We start from the raw sequence: 24,688 nt of genomic DNA, 5'->3' as shown, positions 1-24,688 counted from the left end.
TTATTCAGAATGCTTACCAATGGCATTGTTCTTATGTGCTGCAGAACCTTCCAGTGAAATCAAGAGTATACGCCTACCACTGTGGCTCATCACCTGACAGTCCCTAAAAATGTCCCTTGCACACGTCAGCAATTCTTCCTCCCCTCTGCTCGTATGTGTTCACTATTCAGAAGGATTGATGACATCACTCTGCCTTCAGCAGGAGGGCAACTACCAGTCTATCAGTCATCCTAACGCCCTCCCCATCATGTAGGCCCCATATGACAGCAGTGAGGTTTACCTTAATTATTTGAGGAACAGTTTCCTGAGATAAATTAACAAATCCCTAATTGGCTTAGAGTGATCCAATGTACCCGCAGGGTTGGTTTTGCAAGTAAAACACTGAAAAGAGACACCTCCTAAGAAAAAATGCAATTAAAATTTATATTGGAAGCTAGACGAGGAAATCTGCTGGTGAGACAGCTCCATCTTTAAATGCAATGCTGAATTATGAAATAATTGCTAGGGCCTTTTCCCAGGCCTCTCTGTGAAGGCATCCTCTGGCCCTAGGGAAGTCTCTTCTCTTCAGCATCCTCATCTATTGATAAAATTAATTAATCCTGCTAATGTCATAAGTTATTGCTCTCTGAAATGGGAAGCTGACAAGGACATAGAGATGCCTCTAGGGTCCCACCTGATGAGTCAGCTCTCCATAGTTACAGGAAATACATTCTAGGAGAAGTTAAGGGATAGTGTTGGGGATGCTTGTTTCCATGGTGAAGCATACAGTTCTGACTGAGTGGCTTCAACCCTGAGATAAGTAAGTGAGTTTGAGGCTCCTGCAGGTCTTGTGAAAAACACACAGTATTTATTCAGCAGACTCTAATTCAAAGATCAAAACTTGTATTGAATTATTTAAGGCTAGATACAACATTTAAGTGTAGATTCTGTTATAACCTCCAGGTAGAACATAGGGAAACTCAGACACACAAAGGTGTAAGTAGCAAAATGTGATCAGAGCTTATGTTTACCAAGGTTAGGTTATCTCTAGGTTTCTTTGAGAACCTGTTAGGATTTCATTGGATTACAGAGACTGAATGACTGGGATCTGATAGGTTGGGGACAAGAGAGCAAGTTAGCCTTGAGCCTTTGCTGATAGTAGTCCATCAATGCAAGTATGTCTTGAGGCTCTATTAGGGGACAGTGCTGTGCCTTCCACTTGTAGGGCCTGGAGTATGGTGGGAAACAGGGAAAATGGGTAATCAAAGAATTAATGGTCAGTGGAGGCCTTGCTGTTAAAGCTGAAGGACAGGGAAGCATCCATGAGGAATTTTTGGACATAGATAAAAGTAGAAGGAAGAGGAATGCATTTTCTGGAGGGAGTGCCTGAGCTAAGGGCTCCTGGGAGGGGGTTGGGGCATATTGAATAATTGAAGTAGTGAGTGCTTGTATTAATCAAGCACCACCCCTTTTCAGCTGAAATGATTACTTAACGTTTCTCTTTAAAATAACAGCCATGTTATCCTTCTAGAGTTTGTCCATGAAACATGCAAGATTGAAATTTGAAAATTATGTCATGCTGTAGGAATTTTATGGGCTTCAGTATTGTGTGTGCCCTGGGCCAGAATAGGGAGCTGGCAGATTCTGTTGGCATATTAAGTGATGTTGAAAGGAAAGAGATATTAAAGTCCCCAAATTGCCAGCTTTTAATGTACATAGTGAAGAACCCAGGGGTTGCACTGTACCAAATGAGCATCTGACTCATTTTCTTTAGCCAAATTTCATGTACCTTCAAAGACTCACAGCACTGTATGGCAAATAGTCATGAGTACGGTTTGGCTCTCCAATTCAGAAAGTAGTTCCCATCTTCAAGTCTGCTACTTGATAATACATAGATCATATAGATACATACATATATAATTATACACACACACACATATGACACACACACACACACACACACACACACATATGACATGGTTGATCATGCTGTGCAGGTTAGCATAAACTACCAGAGCAACTGGCCACCCATCAGCTGAGGCATTTTCCAGAAACAGGTTTTTTTGGTCTGTTGTTGTTGTTGTTTAGGTAGAAGTCATGTTTTTCTCCGGAAGTGTACACATAACCACCCTTGTTAGAGCTGACTTCAGGGCTCCTCAGACCCTCTGCTGTATGGGTGGGTATACACAAATGCATACATAGTGATGACTTAAACGGGAACAGAAAGGCACCTGAGGCAAAGGAGAGACAGGCATGTGTGTTTAGGTCCAAATGCAGGGAGTCCAAGAGTTCAGAGAGAAGAAAAGAGGACAGAATGAAGAAGTGAGAGAGCAGCTTCTAAGCTACCATTAATGATACTGCAGCTTGTACCAGCTCTCTACAAATCAACTCTTGCTCAAAGAGAACCAAGGCATGATGGGAAATACCACTGTCTCGACTGTTCCTTCTGCCTTTCTCAGTAATGAAAATCAGTCCTTTCTGGATGTGTGTATGCCTTCCTTGGCTATTACTGTCTATGCTTGCATGGTGCGCCAAGTTCAGAAACAACTACTTTCAGGAACTTACAGGGCTATGTCCTGGCTTCAGTGTTTATTAGCACTACCCTTATGACCAAATCACCAACCTTGGGTGGTCATCTGAAAAACAAGTGGTTTTGACAAATGGCTTTGTCAAAGTGTTTTTGTGGGAAGAACCTAGAGGAGAGTCTCATTAAGGGAAAATGAGGCCTGGGCCTTAATTTTTGTTGGAATTCCCACACTATTTTGAGATTCACTGTTTTGGGGAGCAATTAAAGGCAAATGGAGGTAACAAGTGCCTGGTTGTCCATCACTGTTGCCTGAGACTCTGCACTGAAACAGAGATGGACATTTAACATCAAAACTTCTACATGAGTACCATCATTAACTTGATGTGAGGCTCAGTGATTCAGCTTCTGTGACCTGTGGTGTTCGCACTTACTGACTAGAGACAAGACTGCCACCTCCAGGTGCCGTGGGTTTCATGGATTGACAGCGGTTACTGATAGGTATTGGTTGAATTCGATTCTTTTTCTTATCTCATCTAGAGACAAAACTGATGTGAACTGGACTCCACAAACACTGTCTCATGAGTTTTCTAATAGATTGTATAACTCTTGAACACAGGTATTGAATGAATGGATGCCATTATCATGAAAGTACACTTTTGGCAAAAGAAAAATCTAATACTTCATGTATATTAGATACAATTGTATACAATTCAATTAAAATGTAACATTTTGCTTCTCTGGCTCACTTCTGAGTCCTCTGTACTATTTCTTATACCCATTAAATGATATAGTTAACTTTTCATAAAAGGCCATGAACATATTTTGCTCTGAGGCTGGCTGAAGGTAGTTACTGTGAAGATGCTCTTAATTTATGACAAATACCCTCCCTAACCACAACCACAACCACAGATCACAGTCGCTATACCAGGTTTTCAGGATTAGCCTTTTACTTTATTAACCACTGCCACGTATAAAACAATAATGTAACTAGAAGGATTTTACATAATTCTCTAAGTCTTCAATACAGCTGATCCTAAGTATAATTCTATGGTGTGTTAGTTATTCTGAAAACGATTTTAAAATGGTCCCTCTTGATGTGATGTAGTACAAATATCAGAGTCCCATTCCACTTGGCCTCTGCTCTAGCTGACTGTTCAGGGGAGGAAGTCACTGGAGGGCTGGAGGTGGATGAACAGAAGCCAGAGAAAAACAAATGAGCAGCCTCTTCAATGGCCACCCTGCTGGAGGTATCCTGTTGCCAGCCAGCAAGCAGAGAAACAACCAGCTTAGGAATCGGCCTTGGAGCAAAGGCTGATTTTTTTTCCTGTACATGCCCCTGTTTTGTTCTCTGATTTCTGCAGGCTGGGCTGGTTTGGACCACAGAGCCCCCCTCCCTCTCCCTTTCTAAACCTCCCACTTCATTTGTTTTTCCTTCCTTTTATTGCTGCCTCCTTTTCTTCTGGTCTTTACTCTTCTTCCCCAATGAAGCAATGAATGAAGAGTTAGTCTACAGTCTCACAGTCAAGACCTCCTCTTGACACATGGTCCTCCTTGCCTTCTGGAGAAACGGTGGACCATAACATCTCTTGACACCATCTCAGATGCTTCCATACTGATGACACTGGCAAGTGGTGACTTATTTAGTAACACTTGGTGTAAAAATATATAACAGAACTTTACAGTTTTCTTCCGTCATCTACTATTCCTTAATTAGATAGTGACAAAGACAACATTAGTAATATAAATCCAAATGTTTCAAGTGATCCTTCATATTTTACAAGGAAACGTTTTTGCCCACTTACGTGGCAAGTTCATCTTCTCCCATTGTACAAAGGGACCTTCCTTCATTCACAAAGAAATCCCTACCTCATAGCTTCAGTAAAATCATGTGAGTGATCAGAATCAATATGTTTGTTCATGACTTACATTAACTATTAGATACCAGCAGAAGCAAGTGCTAGTTCATTCATAGGCAATGTGTCTAATTTAAAAGTCTTTAGATGGTGAAGTTCCAGGCAGGAAAATGTCTTAAATTTTGCTGGTGATCTAATGTGAAGTTAGTCTACTGAAGCACTGTTAATTAAGAATGAAAGGCCTAGAACAGAGGTTCTCAATCTGTGGATATTGACTCCTTTGGGGGGGGGTCAAACAACCATTTCACAGGGGTTGCATGTCAGATATTTACATTAAATAACAATAGGAACATTGCAGTTATACAGTAGCAACAAGAATAATGTTATGGTTAGGGTCACCATAACATGAGGAACTGTACTAAAGGGTCCCAGGGTGAGGAGGGTTGAGAACCACTGGCCTAGAAAAATCCTACCCCAAGTTCCTCAGCTCAGAACAGAGCTCTTTCCCGTCACCTGCCAGTCAAGGCTCTCTCTTGTCATTCTGATGACTTGCTTCGGAATGTTAGCCACAGGATGAAATTATCTTCATCTCCTTTGTGATATTGGTGCACATGGTCCATCCTTTTTAAGAATATAACTCCCACAGAGTCCAGAACAGTATTCTATTCAGCAAAGTTGCTCTATTACAAATGAATTTAATAAATGAATTCAAACCAATTAAGCATCAATTTTCCCATCTGCCTAATGAGCAAAATCATCCAACAACATACCTTGCTAAAATGGTGAGCTGACTGAAGAAAATTACATGCACATAAGACAATGTGGGTAATAATATGAAATCCTAAGATGTTACTCCAGATACTGCAAGACATTATGCTATTCCAAATGTTTCCTGGCTTGAAGTTTCCAACTTTACCTCCCTCATCTAATTTTAGCTAACTGTTGTTAAGCTGTAAATTGCTTGCCTTGTTGGAACAACATTAAGTAGACAAGTTCTTGTCACTTAGCAACCATTAGCAACTTTAAAATGTTGAGCAAGTTAATTTGGAAGTAATTTTGAAATGGAGGGTAGTTCTGCATTGTGTAGATTGGGATAGCTAAGTTGCTAGGGAGAGAGGTCGGGGAGAGAAGGAGTTGGGGGAAAGAAATGCAGCAGGGTGTGGAAGACACTGGTCTCAAGGGTACACGTGAAAAAAGACAGATGGATGCCTGGGACTCATCATCAAATCTGCAAGCTCCAGGCTCGTGGAAGGCTTGTCTTAAACCACGAGGTGGATAGCAACAGCGACTGAGGAAGGACATTCAAGGTTAATGTCTGACCTCCATATTTGTGCATCCTCCCACACATAAACATGCACACACACACACACACACACACACACACACATACAGAGACAGAGAGACAAAGACAGAGACACAAGGAGAAACAGAGAGACCGACAGAAACAGAGAAGGCAGAGAGACAGAAACAAGCAGACAAAGGGAGACAAAGCAGACATCGTCAGACAGACAGATAGACACAGACAGGAAGACAGAAAGACAGTAGAGTGCTAAAAGAACTGAGTCAGAAATTAAGGTCCAATATGTATCCACTTAGGGAAATGAATTATGTCTTTGTTTTTCAGTTCCTCCTCTGAAAAAATTATAATAAGTAGGACCATTAATATTTAGAAATCACTCAGGATGCAGACAGAGTATGTGATATATACTTGTAGATAAGGATATATATACAGTTAAAAGTTGATGACATAGGGTCTTTCAAAGCTTTAAACTTTATATCATGGTCATTTTTCCCATTCATGCACCATCCATGATCATGTAACAGAATATTACTAGGCCCCCAAGTCTCATCTTAGTCAGTTTTCTCAGTCTTATGACATAAATGAGAAAAAAGGGACTGATTGTGGCTTGCAGTTATAGAGGGTGAAGTCCATCACCCTCTATAGTGGAGAAGCCACAATGGGGTTTATGTCAGTGACAGTTTGGAGCTGGGACATTTCAGATGTTGTCGAATGGACCGGGAAATGGTGAACTCCTTGTGAAGCTGCCCAGCATATAACTCTCAAAGCCCACCACCACTATGATCTACACTCTCCAGTTAGTCCCCATCTTTTAAAAATTGAAGAACCACCCAGAATAGTACCCAATACTGGGCCTCAAGTGCTTGAATGCATGAGCCTTCCTTCAGGGGACACTTCACATTCAAACAGTAACACCTCCCTTTCTCCATCCTTCACTCCTCCATCGTGACTTCTAATACAAAACAGTTTTGCTGATGTTCGCATCAGGAGAAAAGCAATCAAGCAATATGGAGTCCTACCTGCCTGCATTTAGCACATATTCTGTGAGAATAACTTAAGTGGTCTGCACTTATTCTCATTAAGATGGCATTCCGTTTGCAAAAGTATGACAGTATGTAGATCCATTCTACAATGGAGAGTCATGTTAATAGTCCCTGGATTTAAAACAGCAGTAGTAGAAACACTGTTAATATTAAGCAGTGAATCTGTGTACATGTTTTATTAGGTGTGGTTTTCTAAGTAGTATATCATAATGCATGAACCTAATCAGCTTTAGAATACACAGTAAATCAGTATATCCTTGTGAGTATTCTACTTTGATTTTCCCATAGCAGGGGGTGGGGAGGGAACAAGAGAGTGTCTCATTGTCTTTCTTCTTTGCAGTCCCTCAGTGACCATTGAAAAGAGAATACCAATATTGTAAACTGATGCCAAAATATGAGCTTAAGATATTTGAATGTTGAGAGCCTGTTTTCTCTGAATACATCATTTTTTTTCCTTAATAGATACCTTCATTTAAAATAAAGCATTACTGAAAAAATGCAATTCCTGATTTTGAAACCTAGGGCTTTCACCATTTTTATTTGTATTCACTTTGTATTTCTTTGGAAACATGAAGAGCTATCCTCTGGTAATAGAAGAGAGATAGGGGGTCTGCCACAAAACAGGTCTCCCTTCCCTTTTATTGCTCTTCAAAGAGGAATTAAAACATTATCTCAGCTCAGCAGGCAGCTCAGAGCTCAGAGAAGGAGGGGGAGCTGGTGAGGGGAGGTGACCTACTTCTGGAAGCTCCTGGACACCATTTCTGGTGTTTGCAAGATGCTTTCAGGAAGTAGGTATGCGTGTGGGGAGGTTGAAGGCTGAGCTTATGCATAAGCAAGACAACATGGAAAGCCCCTGGGTACTTCACTTTGTAGAGGAATTTGAGATTGTAGCTTTCTCTCAATTTGATGTTTCACTTCCTACTCTTAGCATATATGCAGGTAATTCTTCTGAATCTTTCTGAGGGAAGCCAAGTAGGAAAAAAAATTACTTTCAGGTATGAAATGGAAAGAAGCTGAACTGTTCCTGCTCGCATGTACAGTTACAAGGGTCCTCAAGTATCAGTCCATTTCATCTTTAATGTCACACCAGGCTTAGCATCAGTCAGGACACAGCTCCCACGTTTAATTTTTACACACAAAAGCTGCACTGCTTTTGCCTTTCAGACACAACATTGAACTCCTTATTTTCATAAAGTGGCTCTAGTTAATAAATATAGCATAGATTATATAAGACGTGTGTGTGTGTGTGTATGTGTGTGTGTGTGTGTGTGTGTGTTGGCTTATATTCAAATCCACAGATTTTATTTTCCTATATTTGAAAGAAATGTCTTCTTTTTTTTTTAATATTATTTGCATCTTTTAAATGGGAAGGAACATGTTTAGTCGTCTGTATATTGCTCAAAACAAAGCAAACTTGAGTCCTCCTGTTGTCCATGGGTTCTGCCCTCCTCTGTCCTTCCCCATCTTTCATGCTCCTGACACATTGACCTTGACAGAGAACCTCTTGATGACCTCACATTTTTATTTATCTATAAAACACTCCCACCATAACTGAGAGTGGGCTGTAGGTTAAAGATTAATGCATCTCTTGAGAGTTGGCGAGATTTTCTTCAAAGTCATGGCTTAGGTCATAGAAAGTCTATTAAACAAATATCACCCTCAGGAATTTAGAGGCAGCAAATATAATTTCTGCTGTTCCACCATGGCTGCTATGCATGCTTAGTAGAACCTGTATCACTGGTGACCCCGGAAGTGAGTCCCACAAACTCATATCGAGACATCTAATGCAGAATCACTTCTGATAATACATTTTTCCTGAACTACTGACACCATTTGCCTGACTACAAGAGTATTAATTAATTCAGGAAATTGTTAATACTTTTATTATATGTGTGTTCTGTGTGAAGCCAGCGGCCCAAGTCAGATTTTTTTTTATTATTATTATTATTTTCTTTATTTACATTTCAAATGCTATCCCGAAAGATTCCCATACCCCTCCCCCCACCTCTGTTCCCCTACCCACCCACTCCCACTACTTGGCCCAGGCCTTGCCTTGTGCTAGGTCATATGGAGTTTGGAATGCTTGTGGACGTTGTACATCGTGGTGCGGAGCCTAGTGCGCACCACGATGTACAACGTCCACAAGCAGCCTTCAGCAGTATCTTGCCGGCATGAGCATGAGCATTAGTATCTAGGATTGGTGGCTGATGATGGGATGGACTCCGAATGGGGTCCTCTCTGGATAGTCCATCCCTTCATCCCAGCTCCAAACTTTGTCGCTGTACCTATAATTTTTCATGGGNGTTATGTTCCTCATTCTAAGGAGGAATGAAGTATCCACAAATGTTCATCCTTCTTGATTTTCTTCTGTTTTCCATAATGTGTCTTGGATATTCCAAGTTTCTGGGCTAATATCCGCTTATCAGTGAGTACATATCTAGTGACTTCTTTTGTGATTGGGTTACCTCACTAAGGATGATATCCTCCAAATACATCCATTTGCCCAAGAATTTCATAAATTCATTGTTTTTTATGGCTGAGTAGTACTCCATTGTGTAAATGTACCACAGTTTCTGTATCCATTCCTCTATTGAGGGACATCTGGGTTCTTTCCAACTTCTGGCTATTATAAATAAGGCTGCTATGAACATAGTGGAGCATGTGTCCTTATTACCAGTTGGAAGATCTTCTGGGTATATGCCACGCTTCTTCCCCTTCCTTTTGAAATAGCATTTCTCCCTGAACCTGGAGCTCACGAATTGTCTAGACTGTAGGGCCAGCAAACCCCAGAAACCTTCCTGCCTCTGATTGCAGTCCTGGCAATACATCCATCGTCAAGCCTAACGTCTTACATGGGTGCTGGAAGTTTGAACTCAGGTCCTCATGCTTGTGTGGTGACAAGCTGTTTAACCGCTGGGTCCTCCCCCCTGGTCCAGGTGCTTATGTTTTTACCTGAAGCTTTCATTTTACAGCCTGTCTACAGGCAGGCCTGCTGTTTTGATGATCTGGCAATCTTCTTAGCTTGTGATTTTAGGGAGAGAAATACAATGCCTTCAGCTTAAATCCTTATGGCATTTTCATGACTCAGCAATTATAACACTATTTGTTCACTCAATTAGCATATAAGTACCTATGATTATAGGCTGGGCATGGCAACCTGTGTTGCGCAAAGTCATGATACATATATTCACAGAACTTGCAGGACACCTGGATTTGGGAAGTTGTGATAAACCATCAGATGGATGGTAGAGATTGTAGAGAGTGTTATACACTGATTTTGGAACAAAACAAAGGTTTAAATTGGGGTTCTGCCACTCTGTGACTGTTTGGACAAGCCATACAACTTCTTTGGGATTTAATTTTCTCACTCATAAAATGAAGATAGTAACCACCTAATGCAGGCCTGTTTTGATGCTTGTGAGCTAATGCATGTAATGATGCTTACAAGTGTCATTTACATTGTGTCACCATGTCATAATTTGCACTGACAGAGAGTTGCTGCATGTTGTGCAAAGAGTAGCTTATTGTGTAGCTATCTTAGGAAATGTCCTTTAAAATAATTCTGCATAGAAATTAGAGAATAGAAGAGGGACTAATGGTGGCTAGCTCAGCATGATTTTTAATTTTCTTCTATATATGGTTTGTACTGAATGTTTGTAATTAGACTCCATTACTTTTAATCAGATAAAGTAACAAAACAAATGCCTTTTTATAAAAATTCACGTTATAGTATGCATTCCTCATTGCCCAAAGCCCTTGCAATACAATGGGCTAAGTAGATAAGCTCTGGGAACAGAAAGTCCTGTGAGGACCAGGGATAATTCATTATGTTATAAAGCTTCCATGGAGAAGGTGACTCTAATGATCTTAAAACACACGTTAAGAAAGAAGGAATGCTATCCGGTGGAGCTGGGCCTGGTCCACAGAGCCAGAAGACATTCTGGTAAGGGAAGACCATGTGACTTCCTGGTGGCTCTAGCTACAGGTGAAGGGAGGAAGTGAGACTGCTGAAGTTGCCAGGGGTAAGACACTGGAGAACTCTCCTTCATGCCAGGTTGTTTGAACACAATCTTAACGGTGTTGAGTGGAGGACTAATGAAGGCTTTAAAGACTTAAGGGTGATGGGGATCAGACGTGTAGTCACATTTTGACAGTAATGATGCCGGGCTCTGGAATAAAGTTATATCTTTTCTTTTTCAATGGTTGAGTCCATCCCTTCCTTCATGAGCTGGGAACCACTGTCACCTACATTGTTTTTCTTAGGTTTAAGCCATGGGGCAAACTGACTCCTCTTGGAATTCATAGAATTGGAAGCTCTCTAAATGCTAACTTGGCAATGGGCTAATGTGAATGCAATTTGTCTTGGCACAACCAATGAGATGCTCATATCTCAGTTACTAAGATCTGAGGGAAAACGATTCAAAGGTTCCCAGTATTGTCATGTTCTTTCAACTTGAGATGGTAAAGTTTATAGCATTATGAGTTCTAGCAAAATGATCCAAAGCTGAATTAAATGAAGTAGAAGGTAAGTATCAAATGGCCATTGTTCTAAGCAACACACAGAAAAGTAGGTTGTAACTTCTGGCCCCAAAGAACCTGTTAGAGAAACTACCATGGGCTCTTAGGGAGTGTGTAAGCTAGTGAGGTCATTTCTCAAGCATCAGTGATGCAATTGCTTTCTACTTGATACATTGGAAGTATATGGACCAACCTCCATAATATTGCCATGGAATCAGATGACATGAAAGAAATGGGAGAAAGCCAAACATGAAAACAATTAAGGCTACCAAGTACTCCAGGGAGTGTTTGAGGAACATCTTGGGGAATGGATCTCTATTGTTTGAGAAATTAGGGGCTTTGAACCAAGAGGCTGAAATGAATTTCACTTCATATTTAATGGGAAGGCAGATGCTGGGGCTATGAGGAGAAAGCCCAATGTCATTACCGATAAGAACATGAAAGGGAATCTCCAGTCTACATCTGTGTCTTCTTATAGCACATATATTTGGTAATTTTTAAAATCTATTTTTCAATTTTTAGCCTTCAATGTTTTCTGGTCTCCTATAAGAAAACGTTTTGATGTAATTCAACTCAGCTGAAGATTGTGAGAAACAATTGCAATGGCCAGATTTATCACTTCAGAATTCATTCTTAGGAGATGTATTAATAAGTAATTATGTTTGAATGGGTGGATGGATAGAAATGTCAGGAAATAATGAGGAACCTCATGAATATCTCTTCAGTTCAACGTGTATCTGATATAACACAATCTGCAAACCATGTGTAAATGTAATTTTTAAGAGCGGATAGTGATGACATTCTATTAATATTACAAGTAATCAAATTGTGGGTTAGAATAGTTAAGCAACTCTCATCACCACATACAAGCTACAGCTCGTCCACCTGCCTTCGCGTTCTCTAGAAGTACTGAATTAAAGTTGGACAGGGATATGCCTTGAACCCCAAAGCTACCTCTGTATCATTTTGGGCACTGTGGGGCTGACTGAAACATAGAAAAATTAGCTTAAGGATGACTAAGGCAATGATGTTCCCTGGGGTGCCTAACTTGAGCAAACTTGATAAAAATCTCCAGAAAACAAAAGCAATATCCTGGAATGGAAAGTACAATTCTAGCCATGAGTGAGCCCACATTTTTGGTCTTAATGACTGAATGCTAATTATCTTTCACTGTTTGAGGAGTCTGTGGCACTAATGGAAACACATTTTCCTTTGGTGCAATTTTTTATTACTCACTTTACGTCTGGACCCATATGCTGGGGTGGGTTTGGTACTATGGTGGCAATTATGTTGACTTCTTAAATGGGGCCAAGAATGTGACTTTTGATGTGGAATTCATATTATACCTCTTAATGGCTGTTTTGGTCAGGACCCAGAGGATCTTTGCTAGTAAGATGTCACCGAAATTAAACAAACATATTCTTTGTGAGTAGAAGTTTCTTCATATCCGTATAAAGAGAAAGCAGGAAATGTACAATTCTGTAGTTTCTTCTAGGCATGGTGATTTACTTTGAACCCCTCTGACAGGTACCAGGAATTTGGGGGTTCATGAGATGTAGTTGATTTTTAAAGGAGCTTAAAGTCCTGTTTTCAGAGAGTGAAAATCCATCTGAGGTGTCATTAGGAGGAGGAGGATGGGAAGCCAGGCAGGGGTTGACAGCTCATGCATCCCTTAGCTAAGAAGAGGAAGCCAGGCTGGAAGGAGAAAGGCTTTAGAGGTGTTTGGGAAAGTGTTTCTCATAGGTGAATGGGGACCGGCTGCTGATAGGCAGACTCAAGCAAGGCAAGACATGCTGGACTGGATCCAGAATGCCAGCAAGAGCCACTGGAGGGGTGTTTAAGCACAGATGTGACAAAATTCTCTTTGAGTCATTAACAAATTAAAATGAGCATTCCAAGTATTTTTCTGCCACCATGCTAGGTGCTGAGGGATGGAGATTCCTCTACTGAACAATATGACATAGTCATGCTCTGTCTACAAACTCCCTTATTAAAGAGTCGTAATGGCTTATGTTAGACAGAAGTCCCCAGCAGGACACATGGACATAACTGACAGAACTTGAGTGGCTTAAATTATAGACAGGATCTGTGGCATGTTCTGAGGCTTTCCTTGACTCATAGGGGAGAAGGTTTCCTGAGAATAGGGGTAATGGTCATTCAGTTTTAAAGTGTTTTCGTTTTTCAGGGTTGCCTAGCCACTTGAGTCTCTGAGGATAAGGCTATTAAGTTCCAAGATTTATGACTGAAACACTGTGTCCACAAACACCCTTTTGAATTGAAACCTAGCTCAGAATGAGTCTATCTGTCCCAGGGAAGAATTCCATGGGTGACATTTTTCTCTGATTCACCAAGAAAAAGAAAATAAGTCAGTTAAAGAAAGAATTCAACATTATCTCTACAAAATAAGTGGCTTGTCAATATATTCAGGTAATTCATTATAAATACATATTCTCTTTTCAGAAGCCAGAAAAAAAATACTCTTTGAGATCCTTGCTTATATGTTATAACGCTTAGAGACTAATGAGGTGGCTATAAGATGTCATTACTCAATACTAGGTCATATTGTTATAGAATTTGGTTAAGAACCTATGTACCCCCGAGCTTGTGTCTCTAGCTGCATACGTAGCAGAAGATGGCCTAATCGGCCGTCATTGGGAAGAGAGGCCCCTTGGTCATGCAAACATTATATGACCCAGCATAGGGGAATGTCAAGGTCAAGAAGTGGGAGTGGGTGGGTAGGGGAGCAGGGGCAGGGGGGGTATAGAGAACTTTCAGGATAGCATTTGAAATGTAAATAAAGAAAATATCTAATAAATTTTAAAAAAGAAAAAATATCAAACTCCAGAGTTTAAAAAAAAAAAAAAGAACCTATGGATCTGAGCCATAAGGGGCCCATAAAGTTTCAAAGGAAATTCATATAAACATAATCCCCAAACTCCAGTGCAAAATGTGCTAGGAAGCAAGCTCCTCATGTAGAACTCTACAGCCTGAACAAAGTAAATTGCAAAGACCAAATACAAGTGCAGGCTTAAGGAGCTAATTGTCCTGGAGCCTCTCCACCAATCTTAGAAGGTCTTTTAAGGCTGTATGTCAGAAGTAATTCATATATATATATATATATATATATATATATATATATATATACATACATATATATATGCATTTATGATTTATATTTTATAATATATTATAATAAATAGACTATATAATGCTTTATATTTTATATCATATTTATTTAGAATATATAATAATTTATATAACAGATAATAAATATATAGCAGATTATTATGGCTGCTGGAGTTTGTTCTTCCTAGCTGACACTCCCACCACGCTTCCTGGTTTGCACAAGAGATGACATCTATGAGGATAAAAATGGTAGACACTGGGTAGCTGCAAATGTGGAAACTTGTTCCAACTCACCATATTACTACAGGATTGGAACCTGTGTAACTGTCCACTTGTGTCAGATGACCAAACTCCCACGCGAGCCTAGTCCCAACTCTCACGAATTTCAACTTTCTACCCACAATGTGGAGCTTAGAATCCAGGAACACATACTGGGGAACAGATGGCATGCACTGGAGATTACTGAATCATTCCAAGTGTTTTGGCCCAGAGGAACTGATCCTGATGCTGGAGTCAAGGTCTTGATAGCCTGGCTGGCTCCTGGCCCTGTGCCCTCAGGGTAGACTTTGCACCCACTCCTCTGCTTGTTCCTCAAGTTTCTAGTTCTACAGCACCTCCTGCCATGGTTAGACCTGCTTTTTAGAGGATCTACTGTCTGTGAGCCTGGCCTATCTGTGCCCTGACTGATCTCCGTAGCTGGAGACAAACTGCATCATCTCTTGCCCACTTTGTGCCTCTGGCCCTGACCTTATAGATGGCTTTTCTTAATGCCCCTCCTCACTTCAAACACCTCCAACTGGGATTGTATTGTTGCATGTGTCAAGAGATTTGTCCCCATTTACCTAAGAGGTCTAGAGGTCCCTCTGGAGGAGGTAGGGACTCTATGCCCTGTGGGCCTCTGAGCTATCACTGGCAAGAAGGTTGTCTGGTGCTTGGTAGAAGACACTCCATGCTCAGTAGCTTGAAGGCCCAGTGGGAGACTTACAGAGAACATCTGGAATACTTCTCAGGGGGCTCAGTTTCTTGACTCCAGGAAGTGATTCTAACCCTAGGCCCCTCCCTCCCCAAACTTGTTTTTAACTAATTAAACTTCACTGCTTTTACTTTATAAATAAATAAATAAATATATATATATATATATATATATATATATATATATATCATATATAATACATATTAATTTATACGATAAACATACTATTAAAATTTTATCTATTTAAATGTTTATTTTTTGCATGTGAGTGTTCTTCCTGCATTCATGTCTGAGTACTATGCATATACAATGCCTGCAGAAGCTAGAAAAAAAAGGGTACTAGATATATCTTTCGTAACTGGAATTGCAGATTGTTGTTAACTACCATGGGGTTGCCGAGATTCAAGCGCTCCTCCTCTGGAAGAGCAGCGAGTGCTCCTAACCACTGAGCCATGTGTCCAACTCTAGGATTAGCTCTAAGAAACTGCATCATGAAAAACAAAAACAAAAACAAAAACAAAACCAAAAACAAAAAAACCAGAAAGACGCAGACCACCTTCTGAGAATGATCAGGACAGCCCCACTCTGGTCCTGTGGGTCAGAATTGAGCCTATTGAAAAATATAAACAGCCATATTTTTACTGTGCAAACTTTTCTCCTCTTACAGAAATATAATAATTATGGAAAATAATGACTTTTTGATGTTTCTCCGTAATCAATCCTCAGCATGCAATGTATCAAGTGAGTACATTTTTTTTGGATTGAATAGTTTTGAACAAATATGCACACTACTTCATTAACGTGCACACCTGCATTCATCTTCCGCAAACAATATTACATATCTATCAAAAATTAATTTTAAAATGATTCTAAAATGAATTTTTCTGGTGATTGATTACCAGTGAATGTTTGCTTTGCTTGTCTATTTAACATAGCTATAATCCTTAGGGTCACACAAGGTTTCTCAGGTGAAAAGAGGTCAGAGGTTGAAAAGCTCTAAGCCCACACTAACCCCGCACTCGGTACAACACTTTCCACAAGTCCACCGGGTGGGCGCATTGCTCTGAGCCTGGACTGGATGGAATGCATGTGAAAGGACCCCAACCTTCTGTGCATCAGCCCTCCAAGCTGCAGTACCTTGCTGTTCTCTTGTTTCAACACTGATTTTTTTTTTTTAAATACTAACAGCATCTATTGGGGAGGGGACATGTCTCATGTGGCATTTTAATATTTGTTTTGAAAAGCTCTTATTAAATTAGTGCTTCAACTCCTACTCAGCAGATTCTTAGAATAGTAACTGGGTGATACACAACGACACAGGAATGTAACTCTAGTTACATATTTGAAAACCTTTTTAAAAATACATTTGGTTTATAACTTCATTCTTTCCGTGCCCATGGAAGCAAGGGCGTGGGACAGGAAGCAAGCCTGCTTGTCTTCTGTTGAGTCTGCGTTCCCTCTCATCCTTGAGGAGAAGCCTGGGCTTTCCCCAGGCTTCTTCCTTCAGTCCCTTGTCAGCTATGCTGCAATATGAATTCTGCCCAAGGTGCTGCTTGCGGAGGCTCTAGAAAGCAGATCCAGCAGCAGCAGCAGCAGCAGCAGCAGCAGCAGCAGCAGCAGCAGCAGCAGCAGCAGCAGCCGCCTGGGACTGTTGGCACATTCCTGATGAGGCTTTCCCAGGCTTTCCCGGGGAGCACTGTGAGTCATTTTTGAGGTTGCTGCAGGCAATTAGAATCCGCAGCTACAGAGTTCCTGAAAACCAGAAGCCCCTTTCTCTCAGCACCTGAGCTTCTGCAGCCCACTCAGCAGCTGTGTCAGTCTGTCACAGTTGTGTCTGCAGACTACCTGACAAGTCTTCCTGCCGTGGTTCTCTCTCTCTCTCTGTCTCTGTCTCTGTCTCTGTCTCTGTCTCTGTCTCTCTCTCTCTCTCTCTCTCTCTCTCTCCCTCTCCAAACCACAACTGTTACCAGAAGTCTCCTTACCAATCTCTGAGGTGTTTCTCAACTCAACCATGGTCTTTGCTGTTCAACATTTTTAGCTAAACTGAAAACAAGCAGCAATCATACTACCTTTTTACGTCTAGAGAACTCTTCACGGCTGTAGGTGACAGTAACACCTCCAGGCAGACAGTTTAGAGCTGTTTTTGCCCTCAGTCTAGAAAGGCTGAAAACTGGGCTTTGATCTTATTTAGTTCCTTTGCCTCAACTAATATTTCACATTCCTGCATGTCTGTATTCTTCTCTATATCATATGTCTGTATATTAATAGTATTGCTAAAACAGTATGTCTATAGTTCTCAATACTCAATTACTTAACATACTTAAGTATCTAGTAGGTGTACATATGCTAGAGCCTAGCCTGCCAACTAGTATTGGCTACTGAAAGGTTGTCAGCATTAGTGACATCTTATAATCCTCATAACCATTCTACTCACCCAGTATCACCTAATATCAAGTATATTAGGCTCTAGGAAACAGCTAAGCTGTCCAAGTCACACTACAGCCACCACAGAGCTTGCTGTGTTCAGCTGGAGTGGAAATCGAAGTAGTGACAGGATTCTGCTTGCCAGGGTTCATACACACACACACACACACACACACACACACACACACACACATCTTCATGCATATGCATGTGTGTGTGTGTGTGTGTGTGTGTGTGTGTGTGTGTGTAATCTATATCTGCTTCACTTGATCCTTGATCTCATAATACTTTAGAACTGCCAACAAAATGGAATTGTTTCTAGTTCACACTAGAGAAACTTGAGACCCAGGTAGGTTATATGACATTTTGGAGATCACTCAGGAAGTTAGGGCAGTTGTTAAGATTACAAGTGAAAAATTTTTTTATCACTAATACTATTCGCTCAGATGATGATCTGAGATGGCAAAGAAGCTGCAGGACATGGGTTTCCTGAGATGGAACAATGTCTGGTAGCATGAGTTCCACGTATCTAGGTTGTCATTGTTCTTCCTGGTAAGCAGAATCCTGTCACTGCTTCGATTTCCACTCTAGCTGAACACAGCAAGCTCTATCTATGGTGGCTGTGGTGTGACTTGGGCAGCTTAGCTCTTTCCTGGCTCCTAATATGCTTGGTACACTGGGCGAGTAGAACAGTAATGAGGATGACAAGATGTCATTAATGCTGACAACGTTTCAGCAGCCAATACTAATTAGTGGGCTAGGCTCTAGCAAGTGCCTAATCAAATAAGAGGACCTCCCACCATGTTAATTGATCTGTTTGGCAAAGTCACTTGAAGGGCACCCAACTGAGAAGCCCAGGGACTTAAGTGGTTACTTGTGCAAGGATAAGCTTTTCTAAGAAAAGATAAAGGCATTGCTTTAGGTCTGCAGTGACAGACTGCAGGCTATACTTATCATAAGCATGAACGCAGAACTCAGTTCTAAGTATTTCCTGAAAAAAAAATGATGCAAAAAAAAGTAGAGCCAGATTTCTACCAGAATAAATAAAAAATTTCCAATTCAGAAAGCAATAGATTCAACATTTTCACTGAAAGATTGTATTTTTTTTTTTTTTTTTTTTGGTTTTTCAAGACAGGGTTTCTCTGTGTAGCCCTGGCTGGCCTCGAACTCAGAAATCCGCCTGCCTCTGCCTCCCGAGTGCTGGGATTAAAGGAGTGCACCACCACGTCTGGCAGATTGTACTTTTAAGTATAAGAGGATGAGGGAAAATATGTACCTTGGAAAAAGTCAGCAAGGTACATGGAATGGGTGTGGCCATAAAGATGTCATTGTGACTAAGAAAGAGGTATATCCTGTCTGTCTATCTGTCTGAATGTATGTGTGTCTGTCTGAGTGTGTGTGTCTGTCTTTTTGAGTGTGACTCTGTGTGTGTGTGTGTGTGTGTTTGTCTCTTTGTCTGAGTGTGAGTGTGCATGTGTGTGTGTGTGTGTGTTTACGTACAGAACATTTGAAATGAATAATTCCTCAATAGCCCTAATGTGAATTAAACAAATGGAGTTTAGTTTTTTAAATTCCTTTTCACTAGACTACGCACAGTTGTCATGACAAATTCCAGTTGAAAGTGGAACCTGTGGTTTGTGAGGTCATCTCTTCACTGGGCAGGATGGAGACCTCAACCCACTGGGTGAGTTTGCAAGCACTTTTTAGAGGTTAGCCTTGGGTCCAGATCTCTTTTACTAAGAAGGGGAAGTTTCTAGGTCAAAAGGACTGAATTTGAATTTTAGACTCCAGATTTGCCACTCAATAGTTGTAGAATAATATATCTGATGTTATTTTGCAAATTATGTTTTCTACTTACAAATTTCATACCTTTTAGAAAGTATCTAATTGAACAGTAGTTTAATTATTTAGTATTGTACATGGCTCACAGTTGATTAATGAAGAAACATTCCCTTCAGGTTTTTAAGAATCATAATAATCAAAACTTTGTCCAAGTTCACAAACCCAGTACTTAGTTGTTCTCCTGTTCCTGGCTCTATTTTCCCTAAATGTCACCTGAGACCCACTTCTCTGAAGCGAATTCTCAAGTAGAATGTTATTTCTCAATACAGTACAAAGAAGCACAGCTATCTTGCCCATTGCAGAGTAATTGTTGGGATATGTGTGGTTTGAAACCTAACATGTCCCTAATCCCCAAGACCTCGAGTCTCTGTGAGTATTTATGGTTTTCTACAGCCCCACTATAGTTGTGGCGGAGGCAAAGCCTTGTTTGCCCAGTCTGGGCCTCCCACATTGCTTTGTGAATTCTTCGCGGAAGGGACCTGACCTTGAAGGAGACGAGACAAACCGTCGCTGAGCAGGAAGAGTGGCGCATTTGCCTGGCTGCAAGGGAATACATTCTCCTTAAAAAGCAATCCTCTGCCAAGTTGTTGGCTTCTGTTTGTTGTTGTTTTCAAGGTAAACACAATTAAGAGAGAAAATAGCAAGTCTTTAAAAGCACAGCTGAGTATTTATGTTTTCCTTCAGAGGCTTCTGGGTTTGTTTCTGTGGATCTTGTTTACCCATTGAACATGGCAACTGTTCAACGCCACCAAAATAACTGTGCTGCGACTTCAGCCTTGGATGGGGAATGAGTTTTCACTTCAGCCTGTCCATCTTTTCCTGGCTCCATTGTAATTGTTACGATTTTCTCTCCTGTTACTTAAAAGACAGTTTTGGACCCTGAAAATTACCCTGTTATCGAGTCTTACCAGGGGACTAAGGTTGTGCTACCTGATGGCATCTTAGTGGCCTTATCCTATATGGGACCTGAAACTTGTTAATAACCATTTCATCACATTCCTGTCTAGACTCTATGAATTCATTTTGCCAGGGAGACAAGTTTAGCTCCTGCCTGTATGTTAGTGATAGGCCCTCCCTTGCCACCCTTTAGTCCACTGCAAATCTGCTAATTCACTGGATTCTTGTATTTCATACCTGTGTGGAGCCAAAGCTAAAACTAATTCCAACAAATTAAATTTCTGAATCAAAGCTCACAGTGTATGACAACTCATTTCAACCTCTTGGCAATATGACAGAGAAAAGGAAAGTACTGGAGAGGGATTAACACAGTGTCCCAGGACTGCCGTAAATACCATTAATCAATTCACTTCTGCAAGCCCCCATTTCATGGTCTCTGTGATCCACAGAACATTCTTGCTGAGACATATTTCAATTTGCATGAGGTCTCATTTTAGACAATTTTTTTTAATAGTTAAAACATTGCCTTTTGATTAGAAAACCCTTTGGGACATCTGAAAGATTCTTCCGAGACACAGTCTACAGTTCTCTTAATATTTCATATTTTGAAGCATCCAAGGAAGGTGGAAAACACTCAGAAATAAGAACGTTTAAAATGTACCCACGTGCCCAGAAGAATACTCAGGACCTGTAACTGCCACGTATCCCATACTAGGTAAACATCCGCCAAGAACAAACTGGCTGTTCTCATAGTCATGGCTGTGGGGAATGTGGTTGCTTTTACAGGTACATATGCAACATACATCAATTCACAAACATGACGGGTACATCACGTCCAATAGCAGATCAGTATTCTATATTGGTTCCCTCATGGCCACCTTGTCTGTTGCTCTACCTTATATTGTATGCTTTGCTCTTGTTTCTCCCCAGACCAAAACACCTGGTGGATTTGCTCTGCAGAGGTCAAATTTCAAAGCATACCTCTTAAAGGCTTTCTTAACATGGTGGAAATAATGACTCCCAACAAGGCCCACATCCTCTGAATCCCAGAGAGTCAGTCCTCTGATTTCCTCTTTGGCAAACAGAACTTTTGGGTGAAGCTAATCTTGAGATAAGATGATCACAGGGGTCACTGTGATCTTCAAAGTTCTTACAGAGGCAGGAAGAAGGCAGCTCTCAGAGCAGAGCTAAGATGAGGTAAGCAGAGTGTGGATTGATATGCTTTGAAGATGGAAGGTGAGACCCTTAGCCAACAAATGCAAGTCTCCAGGGGCTGGGGATACCAAGGAAAAGGTTCCTACCTAGATCCACCCTTCTGCCAACACCTCCATTTTAACTAATAAACCTTGTTTTAGACATCTGTACTGTAGAAAGTAGGGCAGTGTGTGTGTGTGTGTGTGTGTGTGTGTGTGTGTGTGTGTGTGTGAAGCAACCGTGGTTGTATTGATTTCCTACAGCAGTAGTGGGAAACCAGCCCACCTTACTCTCTGTCTCTACGCATTACCTGAAACACTGGGATAAACTGTGCGTTGTCAGCAAGCATCTTTACAGCTCCCCAGCAGCCTGATGTAAAGTCTGATTCCCCTCCGCATCTGAGAGAACCATTACAAGACTACCTCAAAGGCCCTTCACTTGGAGGCAGTATTAATTATCAGAATTCCTGCTATTAACTCTCTGGAACTATATTGCTTTTACCTCTTCCTCAAACTTTCTCCGGAGCTTATATCATAATTAATTTTTTATTCTACTTATACTTCGTAATATGATACCATTCACAAAAGGCGCTAGATGTGGATTTATCTGTTTTTTTAATTGTAAACTGAGACCCATGAATTAATGATGTAAAAGCATTTACTACATGCTCTCTCTTGTCAGCAACTCCCTACGATCAACGCGGGCAGACTCCCTCCTTTTTGAAACAGCATCCTAGAAAGACTGTATAGGACTGTAATGAACAATGGAAAACAAAAATATAGGGAAGATATTATAAAGATAATTGGAAATTAACAGCTGAACTAGAGAAGACATTCCCCAGAGGCACATTCCCCAGAAAGAAAAAAAAACCTACTATGTTTTAGTACAACCATAACACTATAAAAATGGATTTAGCCTTTAAATTCTAGTACTTTTAATGAAACATTTACGTGGCCTGTGGTCTCTAAGCTCTGTTCAGACATTCAGGACATTTTCCAATAAAGTAGGGGGATGCAATGATAGATGTTCCCATTATTATCGAACCCAAGAACCTTTCCAACACTGAACTGAAATTAAAGATAACAGCCTCTCTTAAAACACTCTAGGAATACATTTTAGGATCTGCCCAATAGGTTGCATGCCACCTAGAAAAACAGAGAGATATACACAGGCACACAGTCATACAGGCACAAAGGTATGCACACACTTAAACACACACACACACACAAACACACACACACACACACACACACACACACACACACTACATAAATGAATGTAATTTTAAAAAGAGCCAGGCTCTTAATAAACTGCCAAGCTTGATGTCCAGTCTCAGACTCTTCATGGTTAGATGATTCAAGTCTCTCTGGCCCCTATCCAGGGACAATATGAATACCTACCCTACAGTTCAGTTGGAAGATGGAAAAGACCTGATGCATACAAAGTTATCAGTGGAAACCCTGGCACACTGACTCCTCCTGAAAGATAAGCTGTAATTACTGTCGTCTCTGGAGCCCCTTTTAGGTTAGTTATATAACCTGCTGGAGCACAAACCAGCTGAGCCTGCTTAGAGATAAAGGGAGAAGGAGCAGCTCCTCCTTGGGAGGAAAGGGCATAGAGAAGAGAATTACTCCAGGTTTAAAGCTGATGTTTAGACAGTAGGCCTTGAGGCAAGGCAACTCTATCAAATGTTGTGACATATTTCCCTACCCTCATCGCTAGCAGAGTGTGTGTGTGTGTGTGTGTGTGTGTGTGTGTGTGTGTGTCCATGCTACGTACCTGTGGGAGTAACAGAGAGGTGGATAAAACCCTCATCTTTTCTGGTAAGTGGATGGAAGTTAAACACCTTCCGTGTGGCACATCTCCAGTATTATAAATAACCACAAGATGAGGAAGGAAATATTTATTTTAGGATTACGAATTGATAGTGTTTGAAGAATGAGGGTTGTCGTGTTAGAAGTCAAAAGGGGTGACTCTGAAGAGGAGAAAGGTCAAGGAAATGACGGGATCCAAGAAGACCTTGCAGGAAGCTGGCACTGATATATAACTTATCTTGAGAGATGGTTCCAGAGATCTGTGTCAGTGATAATTCACTGACCTGCACATTGGTATTTGTGCACTTCTATAGGCTTACAGTATTCATAGTAACATGTTTCCATAAAAGAGGTTTAGAGGGTCAAAAATGTATCTACATTCTCATTGGAAACTTCCAGTAAAGAATAGATTTATATCTGTATTATTGACATTTCTGTTGCTGTAATAAGACATTATAAAATCAAGACAATTTATTTACTACAGAGTGTATTCGAGCTTATGGTTCCAGAATGATAAGAATCTATCACAGCCAGGGAGCATGGGAGCAAGTGGAAGGCACGGTAGAAGGAAAAGAAGGGAGAGCTCACATCCTTTACCCCAAGGAAGAAGCAAAAGAAGGAAACTAGATGTAGGCTTTTAATCTTGAAACCTGCTGCTTGTGACATACTTCCTGCAGCAAGGCTGTATCACCCAGATCCCCCAAATAGACCTACCTATTGGTGATCATGTGTTCAAATATGTGAGATTATGGGGGAATATTTCTCACTCAAAACACCAAAACCCCACAATTTTAAAACTAAGCACTGAATCCTAGAGCTTTTCCAGATATCTTCTGCTTCTACAGTGGGTGACCAACGACTGAGTCTCTTGAACCACAAACAGCTCTGTGTTAGAATACTAGATGCGTAGTCAAAAGAAAGTGTTTTACAGCAAGCCTTTATATTTTTTCCTGTCCCTCCCCCAACTTTCCCTTTTATTGAAAATAGATTCTTATTTTATACAATATGTCCTGATTATAGTTTCCCCTCCCTATCCTCCTTCTATCTCCTCCCCACTTTCACTTCCTTCCAGATCTACTACCTTTCTGCCTCTCATTAGAATAGAGCATTCTTCTTCTTCTTCTTCTTCTTCTTCTTCTTCTTCTTCTTCTTCTTCTTCTTCTTCTTCTTCTTCTTCTTCTTCTTCTTCTTCTTCTTC

The 24,688-nt window shown here is 40.7% G+C and overlaps 1 protein-coding gene and 1 pseudogene across 20 annotated transcripts in view; one reads left to right on the top strand and one right to left on the bottom strand.

Moving 5' to 3' along the window:
• LOC115062510 overlaps nt 1–15,452 on the top strand; it is a 91,619-nt pseudogene extending 76,167 nt beyond the window's left edge. Inside the window, exon 3 of the transcript XR_003842464.1 lies at nt 14,535–15,452. The product of XR_003842464.1 is annotated as a protein TCL1B4 pseudogene (transcript). The remainder of the gene's footprint in view (nt 1–14,534) is intronic.
• Trpm3 (transient receptor potential cation channel subfamily M member 3) overlaps nt 1–24,688 on the bottom strand; it is a 508,459-nt gene that overhangs the window by 349,468 nt on the left and 134,303 nt on the right. The window lies entirely within an intron of this gene.

Source organism: Mus pahari, chromosome 1, assembly GCF_900095145.1.
Source record: "Mus pahari chromosome 1, PAHARI_EIJ_v1.1, whole genome shotgun sequence".
In the NCBI taxonomy this organism is placed as follows: Eukaryota; Metazoa; Chordata; class Mammalia; order Rodentia; family Muridae; genus Mus; species Mus pahari.
The sequence above is the reverse complement of the archived record's forward strand: the minus strand, read 5'-3'. Positions and strand labels throughout refer to the sequence as shown.